The sequence below is a fragment of the Bubalus bubalis genome, chromosome 20, assembly GCF_019923935.1.
Source record: "Bubalus bubalis isolate 160015118507 breed Murrah chromosome 20, NDDB_SH_1, whole genome shotgun sequence".
Lineage (NCBI taxonomy): Eukaryota > Metazoa > Chordata > Mammalia > Artiodactyla > Bovidae > Bubalus > Bubalus bubalis.
Window position 1 is genome coordinate 24,317,412 of NC_059176.1, and position 25,980 is coordinate 24,343,391.

General features: G+C 40.8%; 1 long non-coding RNA gene across 2 annotated transcripts in view; it reads right to left on the reverse strand.

Moving 5' to 3' along the window:
• The window catches only part of LOC123330783, a 71,054-nt gene extending 45,586 nt beyond the window's left edge, over positions 1-25,468 (reverse strand). For both annotated transcript variants that reach the window (XR_006546941.2, XR_006640362.1), the window contains exon 1: positions 24,186-25,468. This is a non-coding gene — a long non-coding RNA (uncharacterized LOC123330783). The remainder of the gene's footprint in view (positions 1-24,185) is intronic.
• Positions 25,469-25,980: the final 512 nt, after the last annotated feature.

Consider the following 25,980-nt stretch of genomic DNA (forward strand, 5'->3'; position numbering starts at 1 on the left):
TTGAGAGGGAAACTGATAATAAGAGGGAAATTTTTAAAACTTTAAATATTTTATTCATGAAAGCCAAAAAAGGAGAAAAACCAGAATAAAGAACATAAGACAAATACAAAAAAAAAAGAATGTAACTATAACCCAAATATATCAGTAATTAAATATGTGAGTATACAATAATACATTGTTATGGTCTAGATGTCTGTGTCCCTTCAAAATTTATATTTTGAAACCCTAATGTCCAAGGTGATGGCATTGGAAGGTGAGGGACCTTTGGGAGGTGCTTAGGTCATGAGAGTAGAACTCTCATGAATGGAATTGGTGCTCTTATAAAAGAGGCTTCTGAGGATGTGAGATCAAAGGGAGAAGATGCCAGCTATGAACCAGGAAGAGGGCCCACATCAATTGGCCAGACCATGCTGATGCCTTGATCTTGGACCACCAGCCTCCAGAGCAGTGAGTAATAAGTTTCTGTTGAGAAAGGAATGTGTAAATTTCCCTTTACATATTTCTTGCTCAAGGAAGTTTCAGATGTTACAAGTTTTTGCCATTACAACTCTTATACAAGTATGAGTTTCTCCAAGGTGTTATAAAACTAGAATCACTAAAGGCTGTACACCTTTCACTTTATCAGTTCTTACCAAATTGCCTCCATCATATGACAGCTCCCCTTTCAGGACATTCTTGCCAATGCTTGGTACTACCAGACTTGTAGAAACTTGCCAGTCTGGTGGACAGGAACTAACACCTTATTGTTTTCATTTTGCTCATGCATGCTCAGTCACTCAGTTTCGTCTGACTCATTGGGACTCCATGGACTGTAACCCACCAGGCTACCCTGCCCATGGATTTATGCAGGAAAGAATACTGGAGTGGGTTGGCATTTCCTCCCCCAGGGGATCTTCCCCACCCAGGGATCAAACTCTTATCTCCTGCAGCTCCTGCACTGGCAGGTGAGGATTCTTTACCACTGAACCACCTGGGAAGCCTGGCATTGTTTTAATTCCGTTTACCTTATCACTGGTGAAGCCGAAATGTCTTTCATAGGTTAACTCTTAGGGTTTCTTTTACTGTTTGGCTTTTTTTTTTTTTTTTTTTTTTTTGCATCATTTGCCCCTTTTGGGGGAGTTATTTTTATTTTTCATATTGACTTGTCCCTTAATTTATTTCATCAACTAGTTGTTGGCTTGGGTGAGTAGGTCCATAATGATGCTCTTCATCAAGGTGGGAACTAAAGAAATTCAGGCACATTTTTCAATAACAATGAGTTCAGTATCAGATAATGTACTGCAAATAATTACTCAAAATGACTAACTTTTTTTTTAATTTTTATTTTATTTTTTAACTTCACAATATTGTATTGGTTTTGCCATATATCAACATGAATCCACCACAAGGTATACACGTGTTCCCATCCTGAACCCTCCTCCCTCCTCCCTCCTCCCTCCCCATACCATCCCTCTGAGTAGTCCCAGTGCACCAGCCCCAAGCATCCAGTATCGTTCATTGAACCTGGACTGGCGACTCATTTCATATATGATATTATTCATGTTTCAATGCCATTCTCCCAAATCATCCCACCCTCTCCCTCTCCCAGAGTCCACAAGACTGTTCTATACATCAGTGTCTCTTTTGCTGTCAAAATGACTAACTTTTAACTTTATAATACCTTTTGCATACAAATTTTAATATGGCTAACATATTCATTTTCCTCCTTGATGGGATTTTTAAAAAATATTTATTTATCTAATTATTTACTTACTTGGCTGAGTCAGGTCTTAGTTGTAGGATGTGGGATCTAGTTCCCTGACCAGTGATCAAACCCAAGCAACCTGCATTGGGAGCCCAGAGTCTCAGCCAGGGAAGTCCCTTGATGTGCTTTTAATATAATAAATTTTCTTAGCCTGTAGATTAAAGATATTCTCTTGTTTTAAAGTTTTGTTTTCTCTCTAGATCTTTATCTTTATGAATTTCTTTTTGCATGTGACATGAAATAAAAATCCAATTCTTTTCCCATACTCAGAGCCAATTGTCTCAGTATTATTTATAAAAAGATCTATAAGAATTGATGCTTTTGAACTGTGGTGTTGGAGAATACTCTTGAGAGTCCCTTGGACTGCAAGGAGATCCAACCAGTCCATTCTGAAGGAGATCAGCCCTGGGATTTCTTTGGAAGGAATGATGCTAAAACTGAAACTCCAATACTTTGGCCACCTCATGCGAAGAGTTGACTTATTGGAAAAGACTCTGATGCTGGGAGAGATTGCGGGCAGGAGGAGAAGGGGACGACAGAGGATGAGATGGCTGGATGGCATCACTGATTCAATGGACGTGAGTCTGGGTGAACTCCGGGAGTTAGTGATGGACAGGGAGGCCTGGCATGCTGCAATTCATGGGGTCGCAAAGAGTCAGACACAACTGAGCGACTGATCTGATCTGATCTGATACTTTCCTTATTGATTTATCCTTCCAGCTCTATTACACACAATGTCACACTTGCATATGGGGTCTAACTGCCTGTCCTGTGCCAAAATCCCACTATTTTCATTGCGATCATTTCATATTAAATCTTGTTATTGAACAAGGTAAACTCCCAATTTATTCTTTAAATTATTTTGGCTCTTTTGGACACTTTATTATTCCATATAAATTTTTATTTCAATTTATCAAATTTCAAGATTAAAAAAAATTGAAATTTTATTAGAATACAGTGACTTTATGGATTAGAGAGAAATGACAGATATTGTCTTCTCATTCATAATCTCTTTTGTATGTCCATTTATTTAATTCTATCTTGTCAGTCAGTCAGTCAGTTCAGCTGCTCAGTCGTGCCCGACTCTTTGCGACCCCCATGGACTGCAGCATGCCAGGCCTCCCTATCCATTGCCAACTCCCGAATTTTACTCAAACTCATGTCCTTTGAGTTGGTGATGCCATTCAGCCATCTCATCCTCTGTCATCCCCTTCTCCTCCCTCCTTCAATCTTTCCCAGCATCAGGGTCTTTTCAAATTCTATTCAAACAGAATACCTGACTTGAGCTCCCTATGTCATACAGCAAATTTCCACTGGCTATCTATTTTACTTACTGTGTATGTTTCCATGCTCAGGTGGCACTAGTGGTAAAGAACCTACCTGCCAATGCAGGAGACGTTAAGGGATGTGTGGGTTAGATCCCTGGTCAGGATGTCCCCCTGAAAGAGGGCATGGCAACCCACCCCAGTATTCTTGCCTGGAGAATCCCATGGACAGAGGAGCCTGGAGTGCTACGGTCCATAGGGTTGCAAAGAGTCAGACACAATGGAAACCACTTACCATAGAACAGCACAATGGATATGTTTCCATGCTGCTCTCTCAATCCGTCCCACCCTCTCCTTCCCTCACTGTGTCCAAAAGTCTGTTCTCTACGTCTGTGTCTCCTTTGCTGCCTTGCTAATAGGTTATCAGTACTATCTTTCTAGATTCCATATATATGCTTTAACATATGATATTTTTCTCTTTCTGACTTACTGCATTCTGTGTAACAGGCTGTAGGTTCATCCACCGCAAATACATAAAAATCCATGATTTCACCCTTCTATGAAGTCAGATATATATAAGAATACTAATTTTCAGCAGTGGCTTTGGAAGATGGCTCATTCTTTAGTCACTCTTTAATTAACTATAGTGGAAAAAAATGAGCCTGAAGACAGAGGGAGGAGCCAGGTCATGAATGACTTGTGTGCCAAGCTGAGGAGTTTGTATTTCATCCTGCAAACAATTAACTTAAGTCAGATTTGCATCTTGCCATTGAATTTTAGAAATGGACTCAAGCTCAAGGACTGAGCATGTATTCTAAAAGCAGACACCCCAGTTAAGGGACTTCTCTGGTGGTCCAGTGGCTAAGACTCCACATTTCCAATGCAGGAGTTCAATCCCTGGTCAGGGTACTGCTGCTGCTGCTGCGAAGTCACTTCAGTCATGTCCGACTCTGTGCGATCCCATAAATGGCAGCCCACAAGAATCCCCCATCCCTGGGATTCTCCAGGCAAGAATACTGGAGTGTGTTTCCATTTCCTTCTCCAATGCATGAAAGTGAAAAGTGAAAGGGAAGTCTCTCAGTCGTGTCCGACTCTTAGCGACCCCATGGACTGTAGCCTACCAGGCTCCTCCGTCCATGGGATTTTCCAGGCAAGAGTACTGGAGTGGGCTGCCATTGCCTTCTCCTGGTCAGGGTACTAGATCCCACTAAAGCCACAACTAAAGAGTCCGCAGGCCACAATGAAGATTGAAGAACCCAGGTGCCACAACTAAGACCCCATGCAGGTAAATAAATAAAATTTTAAAACATAAATAAAGGCAGGGACACCAGTTGAAATGTATCACAGTAACTCCCTAGACTACAAGCTTCATGAGAACAGGAACTGTCGGTTTTACTCACCACTGAAGCCTCAGAACCTCACACAGGTCTTGACATATAATAGATGCTCAATAAATACTAGTTTAATTAATTAGTCCTATGACAAATAATTTTGGACTCTTTTGTTGACCATGATGGCTACTCCATTTCTTCTAAGGGATTCCTGCCCACAGTAGTAGATATAATGGTCATCTGAGTTAAACTCACCCATTCCAGTCCATTTGAGTTCGCTGAATTCCAGTCCATTGAGTTCCTAGAATGTCAAAGTTCACTTTTGCCATCTCCTGTTTGACCACTTCCAATTTGCCTTGATTCATGGACCTAACATTCCAGGTTCCTATGCAATATTGCTCTTTACTGCATCGGACATTGCTTCTATCACCAGTTACATCCACAACTGGGTATTGTTTTTGCTTTGGCTCCATCCCTTCATTCTTTCTGGAGTTATTTCTCCACTGATCTCCAGTAGTATATTGGGCACTTACTGACCTGGGGAGTTCCTCTTTCAGTATCCTATCATTTTGCCTGTTCATACTGTTCATGGGGTTCTCAAGGCAAGAATACTGAAGTGGTTTGCCATTCCCTTCTCCAGTGGACCACATTCTGTCAGACCTCTCCACCACGACCCGCCCATCTTGGGTGGCCCCACATGGCATGGCTTAGTTTCATTGAGTTAGACAAGGCTGTGGTCTGTGTTATCAGATTGGCTAGTTTTCTGTGATTATGGTTTCCGTGTGTCTGCCCTCTGACGCCCTCTTGCAATACCTACCATCTTACTTGGGTTTCTCTTACCTTAGTCGTGGGGTATCTCTTCACAGCTGCTCCAGCAAAGTGCAGTACTTGGATGCAATCTCAAAAACGACAGAATGATCTCTGTTCGTTTCCAAGGCAAACCATTCAATATCACAGTAATCCAAGCCTATGCCCCAATCAGTAATGCTGAAGAAGCTGAAGTTGAACAGTTCTATGAGGACCTACAAGACCTTTTAGAACTAACACCCAAAAAAGATGTCCTTTTCATTACAGGGGACTGGAATGCAAAAGTAGGAAGTCAAGAAACACCTGGAGTAACAGGCAAATTTGGCCTTGGAATACGGAATGAAGCAGGGCAAAGACTAACAGAGTTTTGCCAAGAAAATGCACTGGTCATAGCAAACACCCTCTTCCAACAACGTAAGAGAAGATTCCACACATGGATATCACTAGATGGTCAACACCGAAATCAGATTGATTATATTCTTTGCAGCCAAAGATGGAGAAGCTCTATACAGTCAGCAAAAACAAGACCAGGAGCTGACTGTGGCTCAGATCATGAACTCCTTATTGCCAAATTCAGACTTAAATTGAATAAAGTAGGGAAAACCACTAGACCATGCAGGTATGACCTAAATCAAATCCCTTATGATTATACAGCGAAACTGAGAAATAGATTTAAGGGATTAGATCTGATAGAGTGCTTGATGAACTATGGATGGAGGTTCGTGACACTGTACAGGAGACAGGGATCAAGACCATCCCCAAGAAAAAGAAATGCAAAAAAGCAAAATGGCTGTCTGAGGAGACCTTACAAATAGCTGTGAAAATAGAGAAGTGAAAAGCAAAGGAGAAAAGGAAAGATATAAGCATCTGAATGCAGAGTTCCAAAGAATAGCAAGAAGAGATAAGAAAGCCTTCCTCAGAAATCAATGCAAAGAAATAGAGGAAAACAAGAGAATAGGAAAGACTAGAGATCTCTTCAAGAAAATTAGAGATACCAAAGGAATATTTCATGCAAAGATGGGCTCGATAAAGGACAGAAATGGTATGGACCTAACAGAAGCAGAAGATATTAATAAGAGGTGGCAAAAATACACATAAGAACTGTACAAAAAAGATCTTCACGACCCAGATAATCACGATGGTGTGATCACTCACCTAGAGTCAGACATCCCGGAATGTGAAGTCAAATGGGCCTTAGAAAGCATCACTATGAACAAAGCTAGTGGAGGTGATGGAATTCCAATTGAGCTCTTTCAAATCCTGAAAGATGATGCTGTGAAAGTGCTGCACTCAATATGCCAGCAAGTTTGGAAAACTCAGCAGTGGCCACAGGACTGGAAAAGGTCAGTTTTCATTCAAATCCCAAAGAAAGGCAATGTCAAAGAAAGCTCAAACTACTGCACAATTACACTCATCTCACACGCTGCTGCTGCTGCTGCTAACTCACTTCAGTCGTGTCAGACTCTGTATGACCCCCTAGACGGCAGCCCACCAGGCTCCCCCGTCCCTGGGATTCTCCAGGCAAGAACACTGGAGTGGGTTGCCATTTCCTTCTCCAATGCATGAAAGTGAAAAGTGAAAGGGAAGTCGCTCAGTCGTGTCTGACTCTTAGCGACCCCATAGACTGCAGCTCACCAGGCTCCTCCATCCATGGGATTTTCCAGGCAAGAGTACTGGAGTGGGGTGCCACTGCCTTCTCCAATCTCACACTCTAGTAATGTTCAAAATTCTCCAAGCCAGGCTTCAGCAATATGTGAACCGTGAACTTCTAGATGTTCAAGCTGGTTTTAGAAAAGGCAGAGGAACCAGAGATCAGATTGCCAACATCCGCTGGATCATCAAAAAAGCAAGAGAGTTCCAGAAAAACATCTATTTCTGCTTTATTGACTATGCCAAAGCCATTGACTCTGTGGATCACAATAAACTGTGGAAAATTCTGAAAGAGATGGGAATACCAGACCACCTGACCTGCCTCTTGAGTAACCTATATGCAGGTTAGGAAGCAACAGTTAGAACTGGACATGAAACAACAGACTGGTTCCAAATAGGAAAAGGAGTACGTCAAGGCTGTATATTGTCACCCTGTTTATTTAACTTATATGCAGAGTACATCATGAGAAACTCTGGGCTGGAAGAAGCACAAGTTGGAATCAAGATTGCCAGGAGAAATATCAATAACCTCAGATATGCAGATGACACCACCCTTATGGCAGAAAGTGAAGAGGAACTAAAAAGCCTCTCGATGCAAGTGAAAGAGGAGAGTGAAAAAGTTGGCTTAAAGCTCAGCATTCAGAAAACAAAGATCATGGCATCTAGTCCCATCACTTCATGGCAAATAGATGGAGAAACAGTGGAAACAGTGTCAGACTTTATTTTTGGGGATTCCAAAATCACTGCAGATGGTGATTGCAGCCATGAAATTAAAAGATGCTTACTCCTTGGAAGGAAAGTTATGACCAACCTAGATAGCATATTCAAAAGCAGAGACATTACTTTGCCAACAAACGTCCATCTAGTCAAGGCTATGGTTTTTCCAGTAGTCAGGTATGGATGTGAGAGTTGGACTGTGAAGAAGGCTGAGCACCGAAGAATTGATGTTTTTGAACTATGGTGTTGGAGTAGACTCTTGAGAGTCCCTTGGACTGCGAGGAGATGCAACCAGTCCATTCTAAAGGAGATCAGTCCTGGGTGTTGATTGGAAGGACTGATGCTAAAGCTGAAACTTTGGCCACTTCATGCAAAGAGTTGACTCATTGGAAAAAGACCCTGACGCTGGGAGGGATTGGGGGCAGGAGGAGAAGGGGACGACAGAGGATGAGATGGCTGGATGGCATCATCAACTCGATGGACATGAGTCTGAGTAATCTCCAGGAGTTGGTGATGGACAGGGAGGCCTGTCGTGCTGCAATTCATGGGGTCTCAAAGAGTCGGACACGACTGAGCAACTGAACTGGAACTGGATGACAAATAATTAGCACAGAACCAAAAAGAGAGGTCATGAAGATAGAGTGGGGAAGACAAAATCTCTAAATTGTAAGAGAGGGGCAATTGTATTATATACTCGTAGTGAGACAAAGGGAGAAATCTAGAATGGTTCCCAGGTTACCAGCCGGGATGACTAGATAGATAGAGGTACCCTAAAAGGACAGAGGGAGATGGTGAAGGACAGGGAAGCCTGGCGTGCTCCAGTCCATGGGGTCATAAGAGTCAGACACAACTGCACCACAAAACTAGAGAGGGAATAAAGGAATACCGACAGGTGTTCAGGAACGTATACCGAGTTAAAAAGTACTTGCAGACTTATTAGTCAAAAAGCATTTGGAAGTCTGCATCTATAGCTGCTCAAGGGGCACCCAGCCCTGGGAGGTTGCTAAGGCTGTAGGTGTCAGTGAGTCACACTGGAAGTGTAAACTAGTTCAAGTCTCTTTTCCCTGTGACATGCTGTATCCATCTTAAGCTACCCTAAGGTCTCAGTAAAGTACATTCAAGGACTTAAGCAGATGAGAAGTTGCCTCTTGAAGAAAATTTGGCCTCAGCTTCAGGGACCTCCATGAGCCATCTCCATTTGCAAGAGAGATGACCTTTCATTCTGGTAAAAATACAACTGAGCATTATCTTCATCTTTCATAAGATGTCACCCCGCCATCTGCTCATCTATCATGCAAAGCATATCGTTCTGCCATCAACAGTATACGCACACTTAACTTCTCATGACAGAAGTTCACCTGGAATAGTCAAGGCCCTTAGGTTGATAGGCTAACAGCCTGAGATTTGTCCTCTGTCCACTCCGCTAAGCATTCCATAGGCTACTTTCGTATAATGGAGCACCACACTAGCTTAGTTCCTCTACCACGTACCACTTCAGTGTTATTCCCAGACTGCAACAAAGTTCAACATAAGAACGAGACACCTGAATAAAGGCGCAGTGCATTTGCTTTTCTGGAGACACTGTCTTCTGTATTGTTCAATGTCTTCTACACAAATTTTTTCATGATACATTTTTCCTGCCTTTATTTCCAGTAGGATTTTTATTATAAATACAATAAGGGCTTATTGTTTAAAAAGTTTTTTTCCCCCAAGCAATATAAAAGCTCCCATATCCTTCTTTCCTTGCCCACACAGTTCTAACTCCCAGGGGTATTCAAGTAGTCAAGATTCTTTCTATTGCAAGTGATAGATCTGTAATTTGACGGAAGTTAAATGCTGGAGAAGAAGGGAAGGCCGCTAGGGATAAGGCAAGGAATCAAAGCAAACACTGCTGAAACCAGAGTGGTACCAAAGGCCTCAGGGAATGAGCCTGGGGTGTGAGCTTCTGGTCTCTGCTTCTACATGCACATTAGTTATTCTTAGTTATCTTGGGTGGTGAAGAACAGGGCTTCACATGACTGAGGGAACATACCCTGCATCACTGTCATTCAATGAGAAAAGGGATGTTTTTTTCTCCCTTAGAAAAATCCCAGGGATATGCTCTGATTAGCTTGGTTTGGGTCAAAGGAGTATTTGCAGTTGGCAGTGCTCAGAAACTCATGACTAAAATAGAAGGGGAGCTGTTCCCTTAAGGAAGAGGGACACTGTTATCAAAGTAAGGGGAAAGTATGCTAGGCAGCAAAAGTGTCAGGCAACTTAATATTACCATCAATAGTTTCCTGAGTATCTTCCAAACATTTTCTCTATATTTACAAGCATATAAAAATACTTTTTATGCTTTACACAAATAAAACATACTATGAAAAGTTCCTTTTAGGAATTTAACAAGCAAAAAAAATGTCCTTTCACTAAGTATACTTAGATGATATACTTTCTCTTGATCAGATAATGATCATTTTCTAATCCACCATTTTTTTCTTGGATATAAAGAAGCTCAGAGCTAAATTTAATGTTCAGTTACCATAACTATACTAAATCTCACGGTTAGAGTATTTACTTCCTTTTTTCATGCTTTTAGATTTCGAATTCCTAGCTCATCTAGCTTTATTGTATAAATGTTTTTTATTGTAAACCATCTAAAATTCTTCCTCAAAGAAGACAGGATTTTTACAAGTTTGTCTAACACTTATTTTTCAACTTTATTTTTTTCAGGATGAATGTTTATTATACAAAATTTAGAAAATAAGTGGGAAAGTAGAAGAAAAAAGAATAATTCATGTTCCCACCCCTCAATATTAACATTTTAGTGTACCACTTAATTTCAAGACTAGGAGAAACAACCAAGACATATAACCAGCTCAACTGAATAGACTCCTTGCTAATCAAAAAAAATCTCTGAAGCTTTTGACTTATGGGGAGATCCAAGGAAAGGAAAACACTGAACAGGAAAAAAGATCTCCGAAATTTTGACAGTGGTTGTCCGGAATCTATTCTCATAAAATTAGTACTAACATAGAGTCTATTAATCCATCCTCCCAAATGTAGTCAATCAACACCTAAATTAAGATAGAATTGAAAAACAAAATGCTGCCTTTTTGTTAAGCTTCTGCAATTGTATCCAGCCACAAAAATAAGTGGGGAAATTATTGCAACTAAAACAAAAGGTCTTATTTTTCTAGGTTTCATGGCCAAAATAGTGTTTTTAAACACATTTAATAACTGTATTAGAAACCTTCAGATTCCAGCTTATGTAAAGTTGTTAAGGTAACAGTAACAAAAGACCAGTCCTAGAAAAACTTTGAGAATCATGTGCATACCTGCCCCCCTTTAACCTCTGACTCTAAAAGAAAATTAAGTAATCATACAAGTGTTTTTAAATCTGTATCAGCTGGCTTGGGCTGCCATAACACAATGCCATGGACTAAATGGCTTACGCTTATTTTGTCACGGTTCTGGAGATGGGGAGTCTGATATTAGGATGCCAACATGGTTACCTCCTAGTGAGGCCTATTTTCCTGACATAGATGGCTGCTTTCTCACTGTGTGATCACGTGGCCTTTCCTCAGTACATGCACACAAACAGAGAAAGCTCTGGTCTCTCATCTTAAAGAACACTAATCCCATTGGATCAGGGTCCCACCATTAAGACCTCACTTAACCTTAATCACTTCCACAAACACCTTGTCTCCAAATAAGAGTCACATTCAGGGTTAGAGCTTCAAGATATCAATTTGGGTGGGGGAGAAATAACGCAGTCCATGGCAGCCCCTTTGCTCTGATAATCACACTTGCATGTGTGCTCACACATGCCCAGTTGTGTCTGGCTCTTCGTGGCCCCATGGACTGTAGTCTGCCAGGCCCTTCTGTCCATGGGATTTTCCAGGCAAAAACACTGGAGAGAGTTGCCATTTACTATTCCAGGGGGGTCTTCCCGACCTAGGGATCAAACCTGCGTCTCTTCCGTCTCCTGCATTGGCAGGTGGATTCTTTACCACTGCGCCACCTGGGAAGTCACATCTCTGCAATAATTTAATTTAGCTCTTCATATATTGAAAATCAGCATTAGAGAGGGGTGAGTTCTTTACCTCTTTTCAGAATAACAGTTCACCCACCAATAACTTCACACAATAAAAAAAGATGTTTCTTAAAAATTAAATGTGATATATAGGTGTTCTTTGGAAGGAATGATGCTAAAGCTGAAACTCCAATACTTTGGCCACCTAATGTGAAGAGTTGACTCATTGGAAAAGACTCTGATGCTGGGAGGGATCGGGGGCAGGAGGAGAAGGGGACAACAGAGGATGAGATGGCTGGATGGCATCACCGACTCAATGGACGTGAGTTTGAGTGAACTCCAGGACTTGGTGACAGACAGGGAGGCCTGGCATGCTGCAATTCATGGGGCGGCAAAGAGTCAGACATGACTGAGCCGCTGAACTGAACTGATAGTTGTGAAAAGATACATGTATATATACATGTATGTAGGTGTGTTGGTGGGTAGAGAGAGACAGAGTCAAAGTTCTCTATTTCTGCATCATCTGAAACCTTTATCCATCATCCTAAGATGTGGGTCCTAAAATACCCAGTATAATATAACATAGCTAGGTTAGTAGGTAGATAGGCACTTTTCACTTTCTTCATGCATTGGAGAAGGAAATGGCAACCCATTCCAGTGTTCTTGCCTGGAGAATCCCAGGGACAGGGGAACCTGGTGGGCTGCCGTCTATGGGGTCGCACAGAGTTGGACACGACTGAAGAGACTTAGCAGCAGCACAGGCAGTTGTGGAGAAATCACTAGGAGCTAGAACTCAGTGACCAAAGTGGGTACACATAAAAATAACTGGATTCAGAACAGACAGTGCAAGCTGAAATTACAGTACTTTGTTTTGTCCTATATTTTACGTAAAGTCTGCTATGTTTAAATATAGAACCAGGGACTTTCCTGGTAGTCCAGTGGTTAAGACTCCGTGCTCCCACTGTAGGGGGTATGGGTTCGATCCCTGGTCAAGGAACTAAAATACCGCATGCAGTGCAACACGGCCAAAAAACTTATAAATAACAAAAAGACTATGTTCGGTCAAATTTTAAATAGTCCTATTTTCTGTATGTCTGAGTAGCATGTTTTTCTTTGAATTCTTTCATCCAAAGTAAAAAATTAAACAAACAAAAACCCATAAATCAAACATTTTGGCCCTTTCCTGGCCCTCCTACCATGGCCTGACTCTATTCAGAAAGTGTATATTTTTCCCCATGACATCTGAAGTACAATATAGAAATTCATCCCTTTAGTGAACTGGGCCTTTCCCCAAGATTTTTATTTTGCATCTAACAAAATAACAGCAAATTTCAGGTATTAGAAGGATCGAAACAACCTCTTCTATTCTGTTGTCCTTAGAACACCATCTTTTATTCATAGCTTCTCTTGCGGTGCTAGGAGGCAGATTCTGTTGCTATAGCAACGCCCTGCATATCCTTGGGGATAGCTTACAGTTTTACTTTTTTTTTGAACAACAAAGAGCCATTGATACTACATGTTGCCAAAGGTTACAAAAGTTGAATTCTAAAATGAAAATATTTCTTCTATAGAAGTGGTACACCATATGCGTCCCACAAATTCAAAGAGATATGTAAGGATATGACCTTTGTGTGAACATTGATGAATCTAGTATAATACTGTTTGGCTTCAATGGATTATTCACAGCAGAAGTAGTTGAAGTGTATGCCTTGTTTTCTAAGACTACTGTGGGGGATAAGGGGTTTACTCCCAGTATCTGTTAAGATCCAGGAGCAGGAAAGAAAAAAAAAAAAATCAAAGGTACCATCACTTACATTTTGTTACTTTGTAATCACCTTCCCTTGCCCACCCCCACTAAAATGAACTGCTATATCAAAATCCAATTACACTTTGACAGTAAATAGATCCTTAAAGAGTGGTTGTGACTGAATCCTTGTTCCTCGGGATAGATATTAAATATATGAGAGTCTCAAGAGCTCTGAAATCTGTATTCCTAGCTTCATTTTAACTCGATTCTCTTCATCTGTGAAAAAATAATATTCCTTAGCTATCTGTTTTTTTAAAACTAGGAAAAAATATTTCTTTTCAAGTATCTTTTCAGGATAAGTTATCTCATCCCCCTAGAAGTCTGAAGGGATGCTCTGAGAACCACTGATGAGAAGTTAGAGGCTCCAACTTCCTGGGGAAACAGCTACAAGAGCTTAAGGGTCTGGAGGCAGGAATCTGGATTTTTCTTCTTAACAGGAGAGACAGCTACAGACTGAAACAATGCAGATAAGATGCATATATAAATACATATACAAGAAATGATGTCAATCTCCTCCACTCACTACAGCCTGGGCAAATTCTCCTCCTAGCAAACCAAGCAAACCCCACAATTCAAGGCCATTTATTCATTCATTTATCAATATTTATTTACTAAGTACATGCTACATTCCAAGCCACTCAAAGGCTTTTCAAATGTTACTAAATGCCTGATTGTACTCTTGAAGAGTTAATCTCTAATTCAATAAAGTCTTTTTTGGTACAGTTTTTATAGCTACCATATGGAGAAATCTATTAAAAATAACAGATTCACAAGGTAATCATAGCTAGCAACATAAGCTCAAAGACAGTGTTTCTAAATACCATCTCCCACCAAAAGGAACAAGGTTTCCTTAGAGAAATGACTGATTCCAGAAATGATTGGGGTAGGAAAAACACAAGGTAGACTAGAACATCTTATTCAAGAAAGGAAGGAAGTGCTTAAACATCGATAGAGTCATGTGGAAACATACTGGGGCTAGTTTGAAGACCCTCCCACTGGCCACATCTTGGACAATTTGATCACCGTGAAAAATGACAGAAACAGGTCATAGTACAGTTGATGAAAAATAACTCAATGAATCCATCATGAAACTCCGAAGAAGGAGAAAATACGGTAGGGGTGGAGAAGGAAGAGGAGGAGGGAAGGGGTGGGGAGAAGAAAGCTCAGTTTTACAGAACACTATCTGTTATAATTGAATTGTCTCCCACCCAAAGTCCATATGCCGAAGCCCTAAGTCCCAATGTGACTGTATTTGAAGACGGGACCTGTAGGAAGGTAATTAAGGTTAAATGAGGTCACAAGGGTAGAGCTTTGATCCTACAGGACTAGTGTTCTGTAGGAAGAGGAGAGGAAGACACACCAAAGGGTTCTCTCCCTCCCCAAGTCACATGGGAGAGGCCAGTGAGGACACCTTGAGAAGACAGCTGCCTACAAGACAGAGGGAGGATTCACCAGAAACCAATCCTGACGAGACTTTGGTCTTGGACTTCTAGCTTCCAGAACCATGAGAAAATACATTTCCGTTGTTTAAGCCACCAAGTGGTGGTAGTTTGTTGTGGCAGCCTGAGGCAACTAATATGCCAACTAATGAGTGTCAAGAAAATGATAGAAATAGAAAATCTCTATTTTCAACCCACAGTGAAAAAATCATAACAGATGCTAAAACCAAAGGGTAAAAAACTATCTGTTTTAAAATATCACCACACAGGTTAACTGTACAACAGGGACTTTAGGCATGATACCAACTTAACCAAATGACCAAACTTAGCATCACCGATAGTGGGACAATCTGATATGAACCTCTTGATGGATCCACTAAGAATTATAGACCAGCTATCCAGTTTCCTTGCCATGAATATTTAATCTGTATCTAATAATGAGAAAACAATCAAATAAATTCCGGAAAGGGATTTATACAGTATTTAGTGTCCTATTCATTCAACTTTCCTGTGGTTTGGAATTTCTCAAAATGCACAGTTTAAAAACAAGAAATGTAAATGTATAAAAGGTTAAACGTTTTATGGCACATAGCTCACCCTAACTGCTACTGACCAGGCACCTACCAAGACCAAACTGTACAACTTAATGGTTAGAGAGCATGGATGCCGGTCCCCATAGACCTACCTTCCAAGTTTGCTGCTCAGACCTTCCACAAGTAACAGTATCACCAAGCCTTAGTTTTCTGCGGTAAAATGAGACCACCACCTAAGTGATAAGCAGTTGAGAAGATGAAATGAGGCAGATAAACTAGCTGGCACACAGGAGACAGTGATTATTACTACCCAGAAGGATGAGGGTAGGAATTGGAGGCTATTTAGTCACCATCACACACTGCATACTCTGTGGTAACCTCTCTCACTTACCAATCAGTTACTAACAACAAGTGACCACACTGCATTATTAGTAACCATTTTTGTGGCAGGAGTGTTTTGAACCACATTAAAAGGTAAGGTCCAAGTCTTAACTCTAATGTCTCCATCTCCCAAAGGACCTTGGACCACGTTATATGGTAATTTCTGATCAACATGCAGTGCTAGACCGGTGCTTCTCAACCCTGGCTATACATTGGCATCACTCAGGAAGCTTTTCAAAAAATCTGATGCCTGGACTCTACCTCCAAATATTTTTATTTAGTTATTAGTCTGGGGTACAGACAACATATTAAAAAGAGACATTACTTTGCCAACAAAGGTCCGTGTAGTCAAGGCTATGGTTTTTCCAGTGGTCATGTATGGATGTGAGAGTTGGACTACAAATAAAGCTGAACGCCAAAGAACTGATGCCTTTGAACTGTGGTGTTGGAGAAGACTCTTGAGAGTCCTTTGGACTGCAAGGAGATCCAACCAGCCCATCCTAAAGGATATCAGTCCTGAGTGTTCATTGGAAGGATTGATGTTGAAGCTGAAACTCCAATATTTTTGTCACCTGATGCGAAGAACTGACTCACTTGAAAAGACCCTGATGCTGGGAAAGATTGAGGGCAGGAGGAGAAGGGGACGACAAAGGATGAGATGGTTGGATAGCATCACCGACTCAATGAACATGAGTTTGAGTAAACTCCGGGAGTTGGTGATGGACAGGGAGGCCTGGCATGCTGCGGTCGATGGGGTCTCAAAGAGTCGGACACGACTGAGCAACTGAACTGAACTGAGTCTGGGGTAGGACCCTGGCCTCAAGATTTTTTTTAATTCCTAGGGTGATTGTAAAAGCTCATGTTTTGTTTGTGTATCTCCTTAGTGAAATGGCACCAGCCATTGCTGCCAACTTTCTACCTTCTCTGGAGAAAGCTGGTGTGTAAGGTAAAGCTGGGTTTGCATTTTGACATCGTCCTTCTCATACAAGCAATGCTTAGCCTCGTATCTCCTGAGAGAGAGTAGAAGCCAATTTCAGACAATCTGTCAGACTTTTATGTAGGTTGTATCAGTGAAGAAAAACGTTTTTCTCTTCTACCCTTCTAAGTTCTTGACTGGGACCCCTATAACAAAAGACAGATTTAACAGGGACTTCCCTGGTGGCTCAGACGGTAAAGCATCTGCCTACAATGCAGGAGATCCAGGTTCAATCTCTGGGTCGGGAAGATCTCCTGGAGAAGGAAATGGCAACCCACTCCAGTATTCTTGCCTGGAAAATCCCATGGATGGAGGAGCCTGGTAGGCTACAGTCCATGGGGTCGCAAAGAGTCGGACACGACTGAGCTACTTCACTTTCCCTGGTGGTCCAGCAGTTAAGACCCTGTACTTTCACATCATGGGGCACAGGTTCAATCCCTAGTGGGGAAACTAAGATCCCACATATGGCACAGTGTGGCCAAATTTTTTTTAAATAAATAAGTGATATAAATCCATATTCAGTTCAGTCGCTCAGTCGTGTCCAACTCTTTGCAGCCCCATGAATCGCAGCACGCCAGGACTCCCTGTCCATCACAAACTCCCAAATCCATATGAGTCATCCACACAAAAAAAGAATATTGTAATGAAGTTTAACTCACACAGAAAAAAAAAATTTTTAAAGGTTAACAAAAGAAAAGCATACAAATTTATTTAGCATACTTTTCATGTGATGTGGGAACCTTCAAAAGGAAGACCCAAAGAAATGGTTAAACCTGAGCATTTTTATATTAGGTTTGATGAAGAGCAGAAAGTCATGAAAAAGCAGCAGAGGACAAAGGGCATGAAGCAAGTAGATAGGGAAGCTTAGCAATAACTGTTCATTCAGAATCCTCTCTGGTCCCTAGATTTTAAGAGATAAGGATGCTCCTTTCCTCCAGATATAATGAGGGCATCTCTAACATGAAATTTTTTATCTGCTTCAGGGGAAGGTCAGAAGGTCCTTCTTGCACATGCTGGTTTCTCAAATTCCTTCAGTTTAAAATACTCAATATGACAAAATACCATATTTGGCAGCAGCATGTCCTGAACCCCATCTGTTAACCTAAAATGTGACATAGTTATGCTTTACTTTATCAAAATTTATAATTATACCTAATATGGCTCTTTTTTCAGTTGATGAAAACTGTAAAGCTGACTTTTCCTGAACCAGAAGTTTGGGTGAGGTTTCACAGCAGAATAATCATCTAACAGCAGAAATGTAACCATAATATTGCAATATTTGATAATTTGTACTTCTACAATTCAGAAAATATTTTCATATATTTCCTAGAGAAACTGAATCAGAAAGCAGACCATTTGAACTCTAAAAGAAATGGAAAAGCGTGGGATCAGAAACCAGAATCAGTGAGCATCAGAATATGAGAATAAGAACATGTTAGCACATACATCTAGCCAGTGGCCAATGCTGAAGAAGAGATTCAAATAAAAAGTACCCAGGCATTGGTTGGAATGCTGAGTATGCCCCTTCCCACAATCCTCCAGCCACAATGGCCCCTCTGGCTGTAGATCTTAGCTGCAAGCCTAGTAATATGACTTATCCAAGTACCATTTCCCTGCCCTTGGCTGTGCCCTTACAGACTTTGAACTGCTGGAAAAGCACCATGTGTCATCAATAAAGTATAAAGGGAAAGACATTCACAAAGCATAGTAAGATATAATTACTAATGATGGTCTTGTTTCTTCAAAGGAACCAGGTTGAGACCACTTCCAAAAACTATTCAATTTCCCACTTAATAGCCAGGTAACCATGGGCAAGTCACTTAACCTCTCAAAGTTCAAGTTTTCCTTGTCTGTCAAACAGAGTTGAAAAAGTACTTATTTTATAGGATTGTTAAGAGGATTCAATAACAGAATGTATGTCAAATGCTTAACTCAGTTCTTCATACACAGTATCATTGGCTAAATGGAAATATTATTATATTATTAATATAATAAACCCAAACCCAGCAGTTTCTTATATGGAAAAGTAAAGATATGGAACCCAAACTAACCCTTATACCTATTAATTGATGTATGAGAAAGCTTTAAAATTTCCGGACAGTAATCAACTGATTCATCTCAACTTTGCTTTAACAGTATCTTCAAACAAAATTTAGATATCTAAAGCCATTGTCCTTTAAAACCCAAAGACTTTATTGCTTGTAGAAAGATAGCTTAAGATTTTACAAATGAATTCCCATTCTTTTTACCATAAGACATGCCCTCCAAAAATAACAGAGATGACATGATAGTGGGATCACATCCACTCATTGCCAAGACATTTCTAGCTAATAATAAGGCATTTGAGATCTAAAATTTTTAACTGAAAAGAAAAACTAATCAAACTCATCAAGAAGACCTAAAGAGCCTCTTGATGAAAGTGAAAGAGGAGAGTGAAAAAGCTGGCTTAAAACTCAACATTCAAAAAACAAAGATCATGGCATCCGGTCCCATCACTTCATGGCAAATAGATGGGGAAACAATGCAAACAGTGACAGACTATATTTTTCTGGGCTCCAGAATCACTGCAGATGGTGACTGCAGCCATGAAATTAAAAGTCGCTTGCTGCTTGGAAGAAAAACTATGACCAACCTAGACAGCATAATGGAAAGCAGAGACTACTTTGCCGACAAAGGTTTTCCAGTAGTCATGTATGAGTGTGAGAGTTAGACTATAAAGAAAGTTGAGCGCTGAAGAATTGATGCTTTTGAACTGTGGTGTTGGAGAAGACTCTTGAGAGTCCCATGGACTGCAAGGAGATCCAACCAGTTTATCCTAAAGGAAACCAACTCTGAATACTCCCTGGAAGGACTGATGCTGAAGCTGAAGCCCCAATACTTTGGCCACCTGATGCAAAGAACTGAATCCTTGGAAAAGACCCTGATAGTGGGAAAGATTGAAGGCAGGAGGAGAAGGGGACGACAGAGGATGTGATGGCTGGATGGCATCACTGACTCAACGGACATGTGTTTGAGCAAGCTCCAGGAGTTGGTGATGGACAGGGAAGCCTGGCATACTGCAGTCCGTGGGATTGCAAAGAGTCGGACATGACTAAGTGACTGAACTGTAGTGAACTGAAAAGGATGCAAATTAGAGGAAAACTGCTGGGTAAGACAACATGGAACAACAATGCACTAAAGAGTTGGAAACTGGAGGAGAAAAAGCAATATGACAGGCTTGATTGGAACAGAAGAGAAAATTTAGTGATTACCTAGTGTAGGGAAAGAAAAAACTTTTCCTCTATCCTCTCAGATTCCGAACAGGGGGGCCTGTGAATCAAACAGAAAAAAGGGAACAGGAGAAAAGGCATACAAACTTTATAGATGTTAGTATTTTACAGACATGAGGGCTTCACAGAAAAAGTTAAAATGGAAAGAAGCAAACCGGGGAGGGGAATGCTTCTCAACCATTTTAACAAAGAATAAAACTGTGGAGGAGTAACTAGACACAGAAAAGGAGGCAAGAGCTCCCAGGAGCGGTGAGTTGTGGGAAGCTGGCTGTTTAACATGGTTTATTGTAACGACCCACCCAGAGCTGCCTCCAGGGTCTTGGTGGTGTAAGAGAGGGGACGCCTCTACAAATTTATGTCATGTTTACAAAGGGAGATTTATGCCCTTTTCTTTTTCAGGCCAGAGGGACTATGGTAGAGAACATTTCCTGTGACTTCCTCAACTGCCACAAAATAATCTTTATGCCAAAGTGGCATATTTGGGGCTGGCATATTCTGGACCCCTTCTCTAGAAAGCAACGGAGGACCCAGATGGAAGCGTTTCCAGAGGCAACTTGCTCTGAATCACAGAGATCGACAAAATTGTCGATCGACAAAATCACAGAGATGGACAAATTTTACCACACATTATGAAGTGGCTTAAAGGAGAAATAAATGGCAACCTACTCTAGTATTGTTGCCTGGAAAATTCCATGGACAGAGGAGGCTGACGGGCTACAGGGTTGCATAGAGTCGGACACAACTGAACACACACGCACAGGCAGACAGAGAAGAAACAGAAATAACCTAGACAGGGTATACACCTAAAGGAAGCTAAAGATTTCTTAATACAAAGGTGGAAAGAAAGGGAATTGATTTTAGAAATGCTTTAAAAATAAAAGGGGCAAAGCAAAACTGGTACAAAGGTTTTTGGGAGAAAAGTGGAGTTTTGAAATTGTTATCTTTTACTAGAGCTTTTTGAAAGTTTAGGAAACATATAACAAAAGTATCATAACCAAGACAGACATATAAATATAGATAGCATGTAAATCAATTTTACATTTAGTCAACTCAATATGAGGTAAAGTGAAGTTGCTCAGTTGTGTCCAACTCTTTACGACCCCATGGGCTGTAGCCTATCTCCTCCATCCATGGGATTTTCCAGGCAAGAGTACTGGAGTGGATTGCCATTTCCTTCTCCAGAGGATCTTCCCGACCCAGGGATCAAACCCAGGTCTCCTGCATTGTAGGCAGACGCTTTACCGTCTGAGCCACCAGGGAAATCCCAATATGAGGTAAAACAGCTTCTAAATGTAAGGATTCTAGCCTTTAACAAAGAAAGATCTATTACTGTTGTAATGAAACAATTCCCACAAGATACAGTGCTACTTTTAAGTCCAGATACTAAGTGGGTCTCTGGCAAACTACTAAACCTCTGGAGGCCTCAATCATACTATGGCTACAGTAGGCTAAATGGACCCAGAAGCCCCCACCCTCATAAAATTCTGTTTCAGTATAAATGGATATGACTCAAGGTATATAAAGGTATATGCCTCAATGGATATGATCTCAAGGTATGATTTTTCCTTTTCCTTCAGTTCCACTTTTTTTTTTTTTAACATTTATTTATTTATTTTGCTGCACTGGGTCTTAATTGCAGCATATGGGATCTCTGTTGTGGTGATTTCTTCTTGCAGGCTTAGTTGCTCTTAGTTCCCAGGCCAGGGATCAAATCGGTATCTCTTGCAATGCAAGGCAGACTCTTAACCATCAGACCACCAGAGAAGTCATTCAGTCACACTTTTTAAAATAGAATACTTCCCGCATAAAAATCATTCCCTTATTTATGATAGGATTTAAAACATACACACACACACATTCTTCTCAGCTCCTTTTATGGAACAAGATTACAGGTATTACTAGGTTCCCCAAATCTCTCAAAACCAAAATTCTGAATATTTTAAAACATACTGCTATCTCAAAAAGTTGTAAAAATTCTAATCATTTTAATAAAGCTGGTTTGGAATAAAGTATTCATATGTTATTAAAATACCATCTTGAAAAAATTACAGTACACCTTTCAAATTTCACATGCATCTGAGTATTAGTTCTTTAGACATCTACATTGATGACTTCTAAATACGGGACGAATGTCTCGCCCATAGAATTGAGAAGCAACAGTGTAGGGTTAATCAGTATTAAGCAAGCTGTTATTATAATTAATCATGTAGATGGATCACAAATGACTCCTTAAGCTTTTTCAGTTATTCTTTTGTGTTTTTGCAAAATTTCAAAACGATGTATTTTTTATCCTATATCTTGAGTAAAAATGAAATCTACTAAAGTTATAATACTAAACATGCACAAATTCTGGTTCCCAAAGCACGCTTTCTGGTCCCTTTAGACTGAAAATAATTCAGAGTACCAGTGACATTGGAAATGCTGCCCATGATCACCTTTCACTTCTAAGCATGCTTTTTCCAGTCAATTTTGCAACACTTTCTTCTCATTCTAGTTATCGGGGGCCTTTTCTAAGTACTGCCAAATAGGAAATTACCACAAAGACAAGTGGAAGGAAAAAACATTTTTAAAATAACTTCACACACCGCCTGCAATTCTGATAAATGCCTTCCTCTCAGAGTGTGAGGGCATTTTTGAGATTTCTGTCAAATAGCTCTAGTGGAGCAACCCCACAGGGATCTGTGTTCCCTTTTCAGCTCAATAATCAAAAACTTTGGTCCATGTCTGCTTTTGTCTACTTCTGACCTACATGTTCCTGCAAGGGATATCTTTGTCTCACTTTTCTTTGGTCACTGAGTTCATGTACCTCAATAGGCTAAGTCTCACAGTCCATTAACGAGAATTCTCAGCTCAGCCCCAGGCCACCCAGAAACCCTGGTTGCATGTTCTCGCTGAATGGCTTCACCGGTGGCCCATTCAAATGTGCTAATGTCGGAAAAAAAGGTTGAATGGGGCACCAATGTACACCATTGCCCAGGCAAAGTGACTGGTTTTCTAATAAAGCCTCCCCCGGGGTGATGTTAAGCAGAGTTATCAATGGTGCCGAGGCTGAGCCAGGACTAATGCTCCAATCATGCCATCAACAGGTGGCACAGATGCAGCCACTTTAATATGAAATCACAGTGCAAAGTTCACTGGCAATTCAATCCCCTCTCCAGCTTCCAACCTCCGGATGAAAGTGTAGTTGGGTCTCCTTCCCTTGCTGGTTCCTGGGCAAGCTTGCAGAAGACATTCTGGGTGGGAGAGGAAGTCGGTACCACTTGTTTCCAATTGTTCTAAGGTTTACACCCTCGTCTGAGAAGCTTTCTTAAAGCCCTTTTCTCATAGAAACAGATAAAGCATTGCCTCAGGTAACACCCCCAAAGCACTAAAAGGCCATTTTAGTTCAGCACAGGAGTATTTTGATTATGCAAGACAGATGTTACATCATGGCCCTGGGTGCTAATTCTCATAAGAAAACATCTTGAGTTGTAGCTAATTTTTGAAGGGATGATAACCAAACCAAGTCTGCAGCACCTCTTTACCTAGTCAGGGCAAATGAAAGATAAAAGAAAGAAAGTTGAACAGTCTTATGGACTCTGTGGGAGAGGGAGAGGGTGGGAAGATTTGGGAGAATGGCATTGAAACATGTAAAAGATCATGTATGAAACGAGTTGCCAGTCCAGGTTCGATGCACGATAGTGGATGCTTGGGGCTAGTGCACTGGGACGACCCTGATGGATGGTATGGGGAGGGAGGAGGGAGGAGTGTTCAGGGTGGGGCACACATGTATACCTGTGGCGGATTCATTTTGATATTTGGCAAAACTAATACAATTATGTAAAGTTTAAAAATAAAATAAAATTTAAAAAAAAAAAGAAAAAAGTTGAAGTACCTCCTAATTTTTCCTTCTAAGCAGGTGTGTCTGAGAAGAAACATAAAAGGAACCAACCAGTTAAGATGTTCACAACTTTTTTTTCCAAACTCACTTGACGACCCCTGGATTTCCAAATTATTCACAAACACACAGCATTCCCACTCACCAGAATAGTCCAAAATTAAGTCCCCCTATCACTCAAACTTGACACCAAGACGAACCACAGCACTCAAACAGTGACCCATAGAGTTAACAGAAGTTGATAACAGAAATTCTTAAGCTTGTCTCACAGAACAGAGAAGGGACTAGCTTGTTAAAATCCTTTCTTCATTGATTAACCTCAGTTTACTTAGCTTTTTTTCCCCCCTTTTTCTTTTTTCTCTTAAATTGCATACCTTCCCAGCTTCATACAGTCCACTTGGATTACAGGAACCTGTAGTCAGCTCCTGTCCAATGCAGGCCAGCTGGGGCAGGTTGAGACCACAGGCCCCAAAACTGAGCCTGCGTGGACGTCTTAACCCTCACCTGGTGACATCAGAGGACTTGAAAACTCCATTCCCCGGATTCATTTTGATATTTGGCAAAACTAATACAATTATGTAAAGTTTAAAAATAAAATAAAATTAAAAAAAAAAGAAAACTCCATTCTCCAATCATGGCTCAGAGCCTCCATTTTGATATGCAGAAACATCTAATCTAGATACACCTGTGTAGAACACCAATTACCTCACCTTTTCCCCTGCCTCCAATCAACTTCACCTCTTCCCCTAAGACCACCCTTCTCAGTCCATAAATATCCCCACCCCCACACCTTCAGGGAGGCAGCTCAGGGACTTGTTTTCCAGTCTCCCCGCTTGATTGCTTTGTCAATATACTCCTTCTCAGCTGTAAACCTTATTTTTAATTTGGGGCGGGTGGGCCAAATGAATCTAATTTAGTAACACCATGGGCCAAATGTACCTAATAGTAGTAACACTGCTGCCTCCCAGATTCTTAATCCATAAACCCTTGTGACAGTCTTCTGAGCCAAGTCATAAACAGAGCAACCTCAGCCTTGCAGGAAGGCTCAACATTCTGCTTGGCCCCTCCCTACAAGTCAAACATATGAAAACTGCCTCAGTTCTTTCAAACCATTTTTTCACTCTTAAAAAATGAATAGAGAATCTTACCATCACATCTTCCCCAGTGTGGAACTCATTAATTCATCCCTAATTTCTTATAATGGACATAGATTGTTTTTATCCTTGGAAAAAGTTATTTTTAAAATAGTAAAGTCACTTAGTCTTCAATCTTCTATTGCTCAGAATTGGAATTTTTGTCCCCAGTTCCCTAAGAAAATACTTGCATGACATGTTAGTAAGAGAAGCAACTGCCCCAGTTTTAGAAATGAAATACAAGTCCACTGAGAAAAAAATTTCCTGCCTTCTCTCTTCATAATTTCCCTCCTTAATCACATTTAACCCGAAGCTATTTAAGGTGTAAACTTAAATTTTTTTTTTTAATCTATGGCTTCTTGTCAGAATAGGTGTTTCTAGAATCCATACTCCTCTAAGTGGGATAGCATTTGAGGGAATCTACTTAGGTCTTGGTCCAGGACCACAACCATGTTATGGGATGTGTGTGTGTCTGTGTGTTAATCGCTCAGTCGTGTCTGACTCTGTGTGTGTGTGTGCGTGTGTGTGTGTGTGTGTGTGTGTGTGTGTGTGAATCACTCAGTCATGTCTGACTCTTTGTGACCCCATGGACTGTAACCCACCAGGATCCTCTGTCTGTGGAATTCTCCAGGCAAGAATACTGGAGTGGGTTGCCATTCCCTTCTCCAGGGGATCTTGCTGACCCAGGAATTGAACCCAGGTCTCCTGCATTGCAGGCAGATTCTTTACCTTCTGAGCCACCAGGGAAGCCCCATGTGATACTGTAGTTCTCCTGTTTTGGTTCCTCTGGTATACTGCCAAATAGAGAATGTAATGGTCCCTTTAAAAAATAGCAAAGGTAAGTGAAAATAGGGTTGGGTTCATACCTGGCCCACTGACTGGCATTATTTCTCTCATCTTTATTCCTTATGTAGATCAGTTTAAGAAGTCAGAACCTTTACAGCATTTTTTAAAAGATGCCTCTGAATTTTACTTTCTTCATTGCCTCCAAAGAGGCTTCACAGAATGCCCAGAAGAACTGGCCAATCCCCCAGCT